The 12,704-nt window shown below is 38.9% G+C and overlaps 1 long non-coding RNA gene across 1 annotated transcript; it reads right to left on the reverse strand.

Annotated features, from left to right (window-relative positions):
* Positions 1–887: 887 nt before the first annotated feature.
* On the reverse strand, positions 888–1,785 carry LOC143818388 (uncharacterized). The gene is made up of 2 exons (XR_013224508.1): positions 1,715–1,785; positions 888–990 (listed from the first exon to the last, which is right to left on the reverse strand). It is a non-coding gene; the product is annotated as an uncharacterized LOC143818388 (long non-coding RNA).
* Between the last annotated feature and the right edge of the window lie 10,919 nt (positions 1,786–12,704).

Genomic DNA, 12,704 nt, shown 5'->3' on the forward strand with positions numbered 1-12,704 from the left:
TCGCCTCAGGTCTTTGAGCTCACTGCGACACATGTCCTCTACCCGTTGGAGTCCATCCACGATAATTGCATCAGCTTCATCTTTTTGTGATGCTCGCTTGCGTCCACGCTGTGATTGCAACCGGGCACTCACACCTGCAGCAACAGTGCTTCTATCCGCAGATCGTGGCTCGCTGATGCCAGACACATCTTCAGGTTGCATTGGTTCCACTGGAGAAGGCTCCAGTTCCTCTGTCGGTCTAGGAGCAGCGGTACTGCATATCGTGCTGTAACCCAAAAAAAAACAACAAAAAAAGTAAATTAGTTTCCTTTAAACAATTTTGTCTCACACACAGACCTATTTGTACTTACGAGCGCTGAGACAATGTTTTTTGAAGAAAGAGCAGTTGGTCGTAATGCACATACGGGGTCACCCGTTTACCACTGGATCCGCTTGGTGCATTCTGACTGTTCACGGACAAAGCGATCGCGGATGGACTTCCAACGGGTATGGACAGCATCGGCTTTCAATTTAAAAAAAAAAATATATATATATAAAAATAGTAGATAGATAGTTTTAAGATATAGGAAACATTTTTCATAGTTTGCTAGGATAGTTGATATATAAATAGTAGATAGATAGTTAAGAAATAGTTTATAAATAGTGTATAGATAGATTGATATATAGTGTACAGATAGTTGATAATTGAGAGATAGACAACAAGTGGATAGGTTGCTAGGATAGATTTTTTTTTTAACATTTTCCAAAGTTACGTCACCAATATTTACCAATTTTTTTCTTTGAGGTTGTCGACTTCTCCATGTATCGGGGATCAAAGTGACAGATTATTTGATCCCACAACTTCCGGTTCTTCACAATGTCATGGTGGGAGCTGTCGCTCTGGTCCCATATGGAGGGGTTGGCTTCCACAAGGTTGATCAGTGTCTCGTTGTGGATAGTCAATGGCTCTTCGTCAACGACAATCCTTTTTTTTTTGGCCGCTGACTTGGACTATGTAAACACAAAAAGTTATGTTGATAGTGTCAATTTCACTGGATGGCCATATTCATATATACAGAGATAGATAGATATATAGATATAGCAATAGATAGATACATAGATAGTAACATAGTAACATAGTAACATAGTTAGTAAGGCCGAAAAAAGACATTTGTCCATCCAGTTCAGCCTATATTCCATCATAATAAATCCCCAGATCTACGTCCTTCTACAGAACCTAATAATTGTATGATACAATATTGTTCTGCTCCATACAATTATTAGGTTCTGATATAGATAGATAGATACATAGATATAGATAGATAGATACATAGATATAGATAGATAGATACATAGATATAGATAGATAGATACATAAATATAGATGGGTAGATATAGATAGATATATAGATACATAGATAGATAGATACATAGATATAGATAGATAGATAGATAGATAGATAGATAGATAGATAGATATAGATAGATATATAGATACATAGATAGATAGATACATAGATATTGATAGATAAATAGATAGATACATAGATATAGATAGATAGATAGATAGATAGATAGATAGATAGATAGATAGATAGATAGATACATAGATATAGATAGACAAATAGATGGAGCGATAGATAGTTGATAGATAGTTTATAGGTATAGTAGATAGAAAGTGAATAGATAGATTGTTGATAAATATTGGATAGAATATTTCTAATTTGATATTTACCACTGGCAGTTGTGGCGACGACAGACGGCTAGGGACCTTCTTTCTTTTGTGTCCTCCGTGTGCCACAACCTATTGTGTATGTAAAATGTAAAAAAAAATATTTTAACATTAAATTATGTTAACTGTCATGGTTCCCAATGGCAAGGGAACGTAAGAAACATATAAATAACGAACGAGCTCTCGGGTGATGGAAACTCGAGTTGACCGTGAGCTAAATCTACCACACAACTAATAGTAGCCAGGGAGCATACCTACGGCTTCCTAAATGCCACGCGCCAGCCGGAGGACTAACTAAGCCTGGTAGAGGAAGAAACAGACCTGGCTTACCTCTAGGGAAATACCCCAAAAGATGATAGCAGCCCCCCACATGTAATAATGGTGAAATAAGAGGAAAAGACATACACAGTATGAAAGTAGATTTAGCAAAGAGAGGTCCACTTACTAGATAGCAGAAGGATACAAAAGAGGACTTCACGGTCAACTGAAAACCCTTTCAAAAAAACATCCTGAAATTACTTTAAGACTCCTGTGTCAACTCATGACACAGGAGTGGCAATTTCAGCCCGCAAGAGCTTCCAGCTACAGAGAATTACAAAAACTGCAAACTGGACTAAAGATAAAAAACAAAGGACAAAGTCCACTTAGCTGATCAGCAGACTAGTAGCAGGAACATGCAACCGAAGGCTCTGGTTACAATGATGACCGGCAAGGAAATGACTGGAGAGCAAGGCTAAATAGGAAACTCCCAAACGCTGATGGAAGCAGGTGAACAGAAGCAGCAAAGTGCAAACAAGTCACCAGTACCACCAGCAACCACCAGGGGAGCCCAAAAAGCGGATACACAACAGTTAACATTCATTGGATCAATACATCTATGCCTGAAAAATTCAACATGTGTGCTATGTACCTTTGTGCTTTTAGCATGTTTTTTTGGGGGTGGTCTACCAGCCTCGGGCTCAGAAGACTCCTATTCACAATAAAACAATAAACAGGATTGTTATTATGCCTAGCTCAATACAATGGAGTTTCACACAACATTATAGTGTTTTTTTAAAGTGCAAGCCTACCGACTGTGACGAAAAAATCGCAGACACGCTGCTGCTGCTGCTGACATCTGTATCCGACATCTGTGTGCAACAAAGCAATACATGTTTAGTACACACACATCCGACGGACATTACAGACTCCCATGATGTATACTGAGATATACTGTATATATAGAAATGTACTTACATTTCAGGAGAGCTATTGCAACACTCTGTCACGTACAGTAGACCTAAATGTGTGGGTGGTATATTCCTCCTTTAATGGCCGAAATCACATTTCCTGTCACATGACACATGTGACCACCCTCAAACGCTATTAAAACGTGTGGTCCTATTTGGAAATTTTTCATGATTTGCGTCTGACTGCGTTTGCCATAGCCTTCTATGGCAGAATGAACGCTTCCGTTAGTAGTGCGTTAGCTTTACCGGACCCGAGAATGCTGCAAGCCGCGTTGAAGGTCCGTCAGAAAAAAAACGTTATGTGACAAACGCATACCAATTTAGGGATGCGTCACGATGCGTTAGACAATGCAAGTCTATGGGCGCGTTAGTATGTGCGTTACATTGCGTTTTTACTACTTAAAAACGAGTCCGTTAGACGGACACACCTAGCGCAATGTGAACCCAGCCTTAACGGTGTCTGTGCTGGGAACGGCGGTCAAATATGCGATATGCATAATCCCGGCCAGAACCCATCTAGTGTGTGAAGCCTTGCTCAATTCCCTTGCTCTTGGAAAATTCACAAGTCTGTAGTCACACAGAATGAGGGCAAGCTTGTCTTTCTAAACCAGACACCTTTATGTCTCATGATTCAATCCCTACCCTGCCTCATATGGGGAATACTGCCAATGACTTGATATCTGAACTGACTATTGTTATGTTTCTTTTCAAAAAAATATTTTGGAACTGGTAATTCAACCATTATAGTCCTGATAACAGATTTTTTTTTTGACCAAAGCAATTTTTGAACATATTGCAGATGACAAGACAACTAGTAATTAGAAATATGAAAAATGTTGCATTATAGATATGATATACTTTTATATTAACCCATTACTTGCCAATTTAAAATTTTTACAAGTACGGATTTTTCAGAAAAGGGCGTCCCAATATTCAATTAAAAATGACAATGACATGATTTCCTATTTTGAAAACATTCATTTTACAAACACAACACAAAAAATTGGACATAATTTTAAAAATTATAAAATCTTAGTTGCTAGAAGCTAAAGATTAGGTGTCCCAAAAAAAGGACATTGGTAGATAATGGGTTAAGCCTGTTCCCAGACTGTGAGTGTCTAAAAGCATCTCACCTCACTACAGTATTACAGTTACAACATGATAGGCAGGAAAATGGGCTATTGCATGATCAGGACAAGAATCTATGTCGAGGATCCTTGCTATCCACATCTACCCATACCAACTTATCAAGCAATGACTTAACCCTTTGATAAGCCGTAGTCAGATCCCTAAATGCTAAATTTCTGCAAAACAGGAATAATTCTGCCACTATTTAGGCAGTTTGTCAGTGCAATATGTATTTGTCAGTTGCCTGTTTTTCTGTATGATTTGACATTGTGTTTAGGGCATTGACTTCTCTTGTGTTTACCAGTGTGTCTATGAAACTTAATTCAGTACTGGAATATGACACTGTGAATTTTAAATGGTTGGGTCTAGTGTTCAGTTCATCGAGAAAACCATGAAGAGATGCATCTCCAGCAGTCTACAGTATATAATGAAGATATCAGCACTATGTAATGCACTCAAATTCCAATACAAAATTGTTGGAAGGACTGACTGCAATTTAAAAGAACTACGGTATTTAATCTCCACCATAAATCATAAATAGATTGGCATCAATAGGGGCCACATTGTTGTGTTTGACCAAAAGTTAAATTAATTAAATTAATCTGCTTAAAGAATAAAGGTTTATACTACCCAGGAATGACCCAAGCCAGATACCAAATACACAATGCACAAAGTTATAAAACACACCAATGGCCGAATGAATAGGTAGAGCAAAAATGAACCAAATACAGTAAATATACCCCAAAAGTCACTAAAATGGTAATTAGAAATAGACGATGGGAAATTCCTTGGAAATAGACCAACCCCACTTTTCAGAAGAGTGTGTGGGCGCATCACCACTGCATTTGTATGAACAACATCAGGTGGTGCGATGACAAATAATATTTGCAGCATAGAAACTGGAGCTTACATTGCTTTTAAATTTGCCATTTGTAGTTGATGAGGGCTAGGTGTTCATTACTGATGCCAATGAAAGAGGGTATACAATTTTTATCGTCCTTTACTCAAATTTTTGAGATCCTCAATTTTGCTGAAATTATTTTTTGGGGCGCAGTTTCTGGAGTGAATTCCTCAAGTAAGACCCTGTCAATGACTAAGCCCCTGCCAGATCAAGACACAAAATTTATAAAAAAAATCTCAGAACAAATTTCATATTCCAGGACTATAATTTTCTTCATGTCTTGGTGACTCCTCTGTTATACTGAAATTAATTTGGGAGCGAGGTCAGCATCTTTCATAAGTTCTACACATAATGTATTCATGTGCACGAGTGGGCACAAAAGTGAAATGGCATTGAAAAAATTGTTGGTCTTCATGACTTCCAATTATCTTTAGGTCTCTGCTTCACCATCATTTTGGGGGGCAGCATATTAATGTATTTCCATCAATAAGTTGCAGCGCATTAGCAGGAAAGGACATAAAAGTAAAAACATAGTTGCTTGGCAAACAAAAAATGTTGGCATCCCGGTAGAGCAATTTTCTTCAATACAATTTTACATTTTTGTATACAGCTCTGGCAAAAATTAAGAGACCACCACATCAAAACCCTGTCATGGGCAGCCCAATCTCCAGACCTGAACCCCATTTAAAACCTCTGGAATGTAATCAAGAGGATGATGGATAGTCACAAGCAAAGAAGAACTGCTTCAATTTTTGCACCAGAAGCAGTGTGAAAGACTGGTGGAAAGCATGCCAAGATGCATCATGAAAGCTGTGATTAGAAATCATGGTTATTCCACAAAATATTGATTTCTGAACTCTTCCTGAGTTAAAACATTAGTATTGTTGTTTCTAAATGATTATGAACTTGTTTTCTTTGCATTATTTGAGGTCTGAATGCACTGTTTTTTATGCAATTTTGACCATTTCTCCTTTTTGGAAACAAAATACAAAATTTATTGCTTGGAAATTTGGAGACATGTTGTCAGAAGTTTATAGAATAAAAGAACAATTTACATTTTACTCAAAAATATACCTATAAAGAGAAAAATCCGACAAACTGAACATTTTGTGACAGTCTCTTAATTTTTGCTAGAGCTGTATGTACAGTATATTTAATATTTTTTTAGTTGAGAACTCTGCACAAGGTTGGGCCCTTTCACAAGCATACCATAAAAGCCTAAAATTATTGGGCTTCGATTACTCTCAATATTCCTTTGTTCTATCTTCTATGACATTTAATGTTAATTTTTTTTTAGGGGGCACCAACTGTAATGAATTTGCACTAAAGGACTTTGTACAAAATTGAGAGCCTAAGCAGGGCAGGGCACAAAGGGAAATGTTTTTGCAACTTATAAACTAAAATTCTTTATATTGTATTAATGCTATTTTCTATAACAAAATTCTGAATTTTATATAAATATTTTTTTCAAGTTGGGTGAGTTTTCCTGGTAGAAACCAACATAGAATTATGCTCCTGGCCAGGACTGGGAGCATATAAAGCTCTGGTTTTGTTTCTCTACTTATACACCCTGTTATCACTATGAAATAAATAATAGGTAGTTTAGGAAACAGATGGATTCTGTTCATTGCTGTTAAATATATCTTCAAGAGATAGCGTTATTATACAGTTATCTTGAGATGGCATCACCTCTTCAACAGTTTCAGATTCAACAGAATTTAATTTACAATGGTATTGGCTAATCCTTCTGGTGATGAAGTATCTATTACTAGTTCTTCAGCTACAACGTCACAATTCTCTAATAAAGGTTCTTCATTCAGCAGCATCATTTGTTGGCATTAACTCACACAAATGGAGAGGTTTATCACTTAAGTAATAGAGCCCTGAGACTCTGTTTTCTGAACTGGACACAACATTACCAACAGAAAGTACCATCTAAAACTGATTGCACACACAAACACTGTGTCATTGCCGCAAGAATGAATGGTTGTTGTCAACTACAGGACCCTGCGTGCATCATTAAGAAAATGTATGGTCGATTAGGTTTGGCATAGACTACAAGTTTAGGCAGGAAAATTGTGAGCTATCTCCCATGCAGGAAAATTTTAATTAACTGACAGACAATTCTGTAAACTTAATTTGTTTTACAAAAGGTTGGACAGTGTTTTCAGTTTTAGAAAGCATGAAAAGTCTGTTTGTCCTGTGTGTTACTAAACTGTTAATAAGGCTGTTTCTTACCACCGGTTGAACTTCATTTACCTATACCCAGATAGGCTGAGGTCACTTTGACATTATTAAAACTATGCTTGTGCTAAAGAGTTCAAAAGGTATACATGAAGAGCCTGTTTGTTGTGACTGTCACACAGCTGCGACACATGCAGCTGCGGTGCCGGACACCTGATTATCGGGAGCACTCCAGGTATCCGGGTTCCCGCTGCAGCTATTGGGTAATCTCTATTAGCGAGCCAAATAAGGAGTGATCCGACAATATTCGCTCATGTCTAGTTTTAAGTCCGAAATTTGTGACATTTTGACATAATTTTGGTGCACAGTGTGGCATTATTAGCCCTGACCTATTTTATTCTAAGCAACACTGTTTCCCATATACAGTAGGTACGGAAACTATTCAGACCCCTTTAAATTTTTCACTCTTTGTTTCATTATAGCCATTTGGTAAATTCAAAAAAGTTCATTTTTTATCATTAATGTACACTCTGTATCCCTTCTTGACTGAAAAACCAGAAATTTAGCAATTTTTGTTAAAAAAGAAAAACTGAAATATCACATGGTCATAAGTACTCAGACCCTTTGCTCAGCATTGAGTAGAAGCACCCTTTTGAGCTAGTAAAGCTATGAGTCTTCTTATGAGTCTTCTTGGAAATAATGAAACAAGTTTTTCACACCTGGATTTGGGGATCCTCTGCTATTCTTCCTTGCAGATACTCTCCAGTTCCATCAGGTAGAATGGCGAACGTTGGTGGACCACTTTTTCAGGTCTCTCCAGAGATGCTCAATTGGGTTTAGGTCAGGGCTCTGCATGGGCCAGTCAAAAATGGTCTCAGAGTTGCTCTGAAGCCACTCCTTTGCTATTTTAGCTGTGTGCTTAGTGTCATTGTCTTGTTGGAAGGTGAACTTTCGGCCAAGTCTGAGGTCCAGAGTACGCTGGAAGAGGTTTTCATCCAGGATATCTCTGTACTTGGCAGCATTCATGTTTCCTTCAATAACAACCAGTCGTCGTGTCCCTGCAGCTGAAAAACACCCCTATAGCATGATGCTGCCACCACCATGTTTCATTGTTGGGATTGTATTGGGCAGGTGATGAACAGTGCCTGGTTTTCTCCACACATACTGCTTAGAATTATCTCCAAAAAAGTCTGTCTTTGTCTCTTCAGTAGTGTTGAGCATTCCGATACTGCAAGTATCGGGTATCGGCCGATATTTGCTGTATCGGAATTTCCGATACCGAGATCCGATACTTTTGTGGTATCGGGTATCGGGTATCGCAACAACATTAATGTAATAATGTGTAAAAGAGAGAATTAAAATAAAAAATATTGCTATACTCACCTGTCCGACGCAGCCTGGACCTCAGCGAGGGAACCGGCAGCGTTGTTTGTTTAAATTTCGCGCTTTTACTTGGTTACGTGAAGTCCCGGCTTGTGATTGGTCAGGGTGGCCATGTTGCCGGGACGCGGACCAATCACAGCAAGCCGTGACGAAATTACGTCACGGCTTGCTGTGATTGGTCCGCGTCCCGGCAACATGGCCGCCATTAACCAATCACAAGCCGTGACGTCACGGGAGGCTGGACATGCGCGTATTTTAAAAAGCGCGCGTGTCCAGCCTCCCGTGACGTCACGGCTTGTGATTGGTTAATGGCGGCCATGTTGCCGGGATGCGGACCAATCACAGCAAGCCGTGACGTAATTTCGTCACGGCTTGCTGTGATTGGTCCGCGTCCCGGCAACATGGCCACCCTGACCAATCACAAGCCGGGACTTCACGTAACCAAGTAAAAGCGCGAATTTTAAACAAACAACGCTGCCGGTTCCCTCGCTGAGGTCCAGGCTGCGTCGGACAGGTGAGTATAGCAATATTTTTTATTTTAATTCTTTATTTTACACATTTATATGGATCCCAGGGTCTGAAGGAGAGTTTCCTCTCCTTCAGACCCTGGGAACCATCAGGAATACCGTCCGATACTTGAGTCCCATTGACTTGTATTGGTATCGGGTATCGGTATCGGATTGGATCCGATACTTTGCCGGTATCGGCCGATACTTTCCGATACCGATACTTTCAAGTATCGGACGGTATCGCTCAACACTACTCTTCAGACCAGAGAATCTTATTTCTCGTAGTCGTGGAGTCCTTCATGTGTTTTTTAGCAAACTCTATGCGGGCTTTCATATGTCTTGTGCTGCAGAGAGGCTTCTGTAAGGCCACTCTGCCATAAAAGCCCGACTGGTGGAGGGCTGGAGTGATAGTTGACTTTGTGGAACTTTCTCCCATCTCCCTACTGCATTTCTGGAGCTCAGCCACAGTGATCTTGGGGTTCTTCTTTACCTCTCTCACCAAGGCTCTTCTCCCACGATTGTTCAGTTTGACTGGATTGCCAGATCTAGGAAGACTTCTGGTGGTCCAAAACTTCTTCCATTTAAGGATTATGGAGGCTACTGTGCTTTTAGGAACCTTGAGTACTGCAGAAATTGTGTTGTAACCTTGGCCAGATCTGTGCCTTGCCACAATTCTGTCTCTGAGCTCCTTGGCCAGTTCTTTTGACCTCATGATTTTCATTTGGTCTGACATGCACTGTGAGCTGTGAGGTCTTATATAGGCAGGTGTATGACTTTCCAAATCAAGTCCTATCAGTTTAATTAAACACAGCTGGCCTCCAATGAAGGATTAGAAACATCTCAAGGAGGATCACAAGGAAATGAACAGCATGTGACTTAAATATGAGTGTCTGAGCAAATGGTCTGAATACTTATGACCATGTGATATTTCAGTTTTTCTTTTTTATTACATTTGCAAAAATGTCTACATTTCTGTTTTTTTTCAGTCAAGATTTTACCACTATCGTAAAGTACAATATGTCATGAGAAAATAATCTCAGAATTACATTACAGAATGCTGTAGATAAGCCCCTGATGACGGTGAGCTTACCTCATCATCGATTTTGGGGGTGACAGGTTCCCTTTAATATACCAACTAACAACTAAATACTTAAATTTAGGTATGGCCCATATAAGTTAAATTACATTTTCAGCAAGGCCCCTGGTTCAGATGGACTACATCCAGGAGTTCATAAGGAACTCAGCTCAGCGATTGCTGTGTCCTTGCATATCATTTTTAGAGACTCTCTGGTGAATAGTACAATGCCAGTCAAGAGCAAGTACACTTTCAGTCAACTAGCGGAAAGCTAATGTGGTGCCCTCTTTCAGAAATGGCTATAGATCTTTCCCTAGATATGAAGATGTACAGTGTCAAAAACTCATCTAGGGAACGTAGGCCCTAATTCATCAAAATCAAAAACGGCGATCGTCATGCTGGTCTTGATAAGGGAGTGGAGTCAAGTGAGACGTTCATGATTTATTAAGACATGCCATCAGTATTGTCTGATGAGTGGCAGGTGTGTCCATGTGCGCCACTCCACAATTTTTACTTTAGTCCCTGTGGAGTAAGCTTTGAAGTGTAGTGAACATAGTTGCTCATCATGAATTTAACAAGCAGAGGTCGTACTGACTCCATCCAGCCCCAGCTTATTATTATTATTTATTGTTATAGCGCCATTTATTCCATGGCACTTTACATGTGAGGAGGGGTATACATAATAAAAACAAGTACAATAATCTTAAACAATACAAGTCATAACTGGTACAGGAGGAGAGCGGACCCTGCCCGCGAAGGCTCACGATCTACAAGGGATGGGTGAGAAAACAGTAGGTGAGGATAGAGCTGGTCATGCAGCGGTTTGGTCGATCGGTGGTTACTGCAGGTTGTAGGCTTGTCGGAAGAGGTGGGTCTTCAGGCTCTTTTTGAAGGTTTCGATGGTAGGCGAGAGTCTGATGTGTTGTGTAGAGGGTTCCAGAGTAGGGGTGATACGCGAGAGAAATCTTGTATACAATTGTGGGAAGAGGAGATAAGAGGGGAGTAGAAAAGGAGATCTTGTGAGGATCGGAGGTTGTGTGTAGGTAAGTACCAGGAGACGAGGTCACAGATGTATGGAAGAGACAGGTTGTGGATGGCTTTGTACGTCATGGTTCACCCAAGTTGCAAAATTTTAGTGCAGCATGGGACCGCGACAAAACTGTATGACTTTTCCAAGCTTTTAATGACAGAATTCTGGTGTTAAAGCTTTGATGAGTCATCCTCACTATCAAATTGAAACTATACTCAACAAGTACATTACCACATCATATGAGAAAAGTCATTACATGTACAACAGTAAACAAATCAAGAACAAGAGAATAATGTATGTCTATTACAGACCAAACAACACACAATATTTGAATAAACTGTATTTATTCCTATTTAATAACAGCCATACCGCATTACAGAATCTTCAAATGCTATAAAGATATAAATATGTCTTTATTAGTTTATTAGGAAATTTTTAGTGGAGGTTGAAAATATATTTGCATTTCAGGGTCTTTTGCAGTCATTTTAAAATATTGGACTTCTTATCACAAAATAGTACTGTGATAAATGAATTTGTTTGCATTGAAAATACAATCACATTCACAGTTATACTCAGAGGAGAAGAGAACATTCTCCACGATTTAGCAGATTACCTTAGGGAAAGTTTGGGATTTTTAACAGATGGAACCATTTATATGTCATTCCACCAGGACACAGCTTGATGTGGAACAATATATATTAGACTATTGAGAACCATAATATTCTCTCTATGGATGAGTTCAAATGTCTATTCGCATCATTGTCTTTCTAAAATCCATTTAAGATATTTAACCCACAGAGCCCCTGGTGCTTTTCATCATTTTCACTCACTACTTCTCATTTAAATCTATTTATTTACAGTATATGATATTAAAATATATAAAGTGAGTTTTTTTGTTTTGTTTTTTTTATTATTATATTTTGGGTTTTTTTGTTTGATATTTTGATTTTCTATAATCCACAAATATTTATTATCTTGCTAATAGTACTTTATTCTGGAGATGATTATACAATGATAGGAACAATTTCATAAAAATGTATTTTTCTAAACACTGGCATATGGTTTACAGTGTCAAATCTGGCAAACATAAAATTAAACATTGCATCTGTGCTATCAGGTGCATACAGGCAAGAGGTATGCTCCCCACATTGGCCACAATAAGGATAAATGTCTAGGCATCTGTAAAACATGGGGAGCTATTCTAAAAAAATGTATACCATATGATAAAACAAGCAGTATTCAAACTCATAACTGTAAGTCAGAGGCCAAAAGAATGCAATTTTGGCATTCGTCTGGTGAAAGGTGAAAATATTACTTGTAAAGATGGGCGGACACCTCGATGTTCGGGTCCAGCTGGTTTGGCCAAACAGTTACAAAAATTTTGGGTTTTGGTACCAAAACTGTACCCGGACCTGTTACATAGTTACATAGTTACATAGTTATTAAGGTTGAAGGAAGACTGTAAGTCCATCTAGTTCAACCCATAGCCTAACCTAACATGCCCTAACATGTTGATCCAGGGGAAGGCAAAAAAACCCCATGTGGCAAAGAGTA

Source organism: Ranitomeya variabilis, chromosome 3 (assembly GCF_051348905.1).
Source record: "Ranitomeya variabilis isolate aRanVar5 chromosome 3, aRanVar5.hap1, whole genome shotgun sequence".
Taxonomy (NCBI): domain Eukaryota; kingdom Metazoa; phylum Chordata; class Amphibia; order Anura; family Dendrobatidae; genus Ranitomeya; species Ranitomeya variabilis.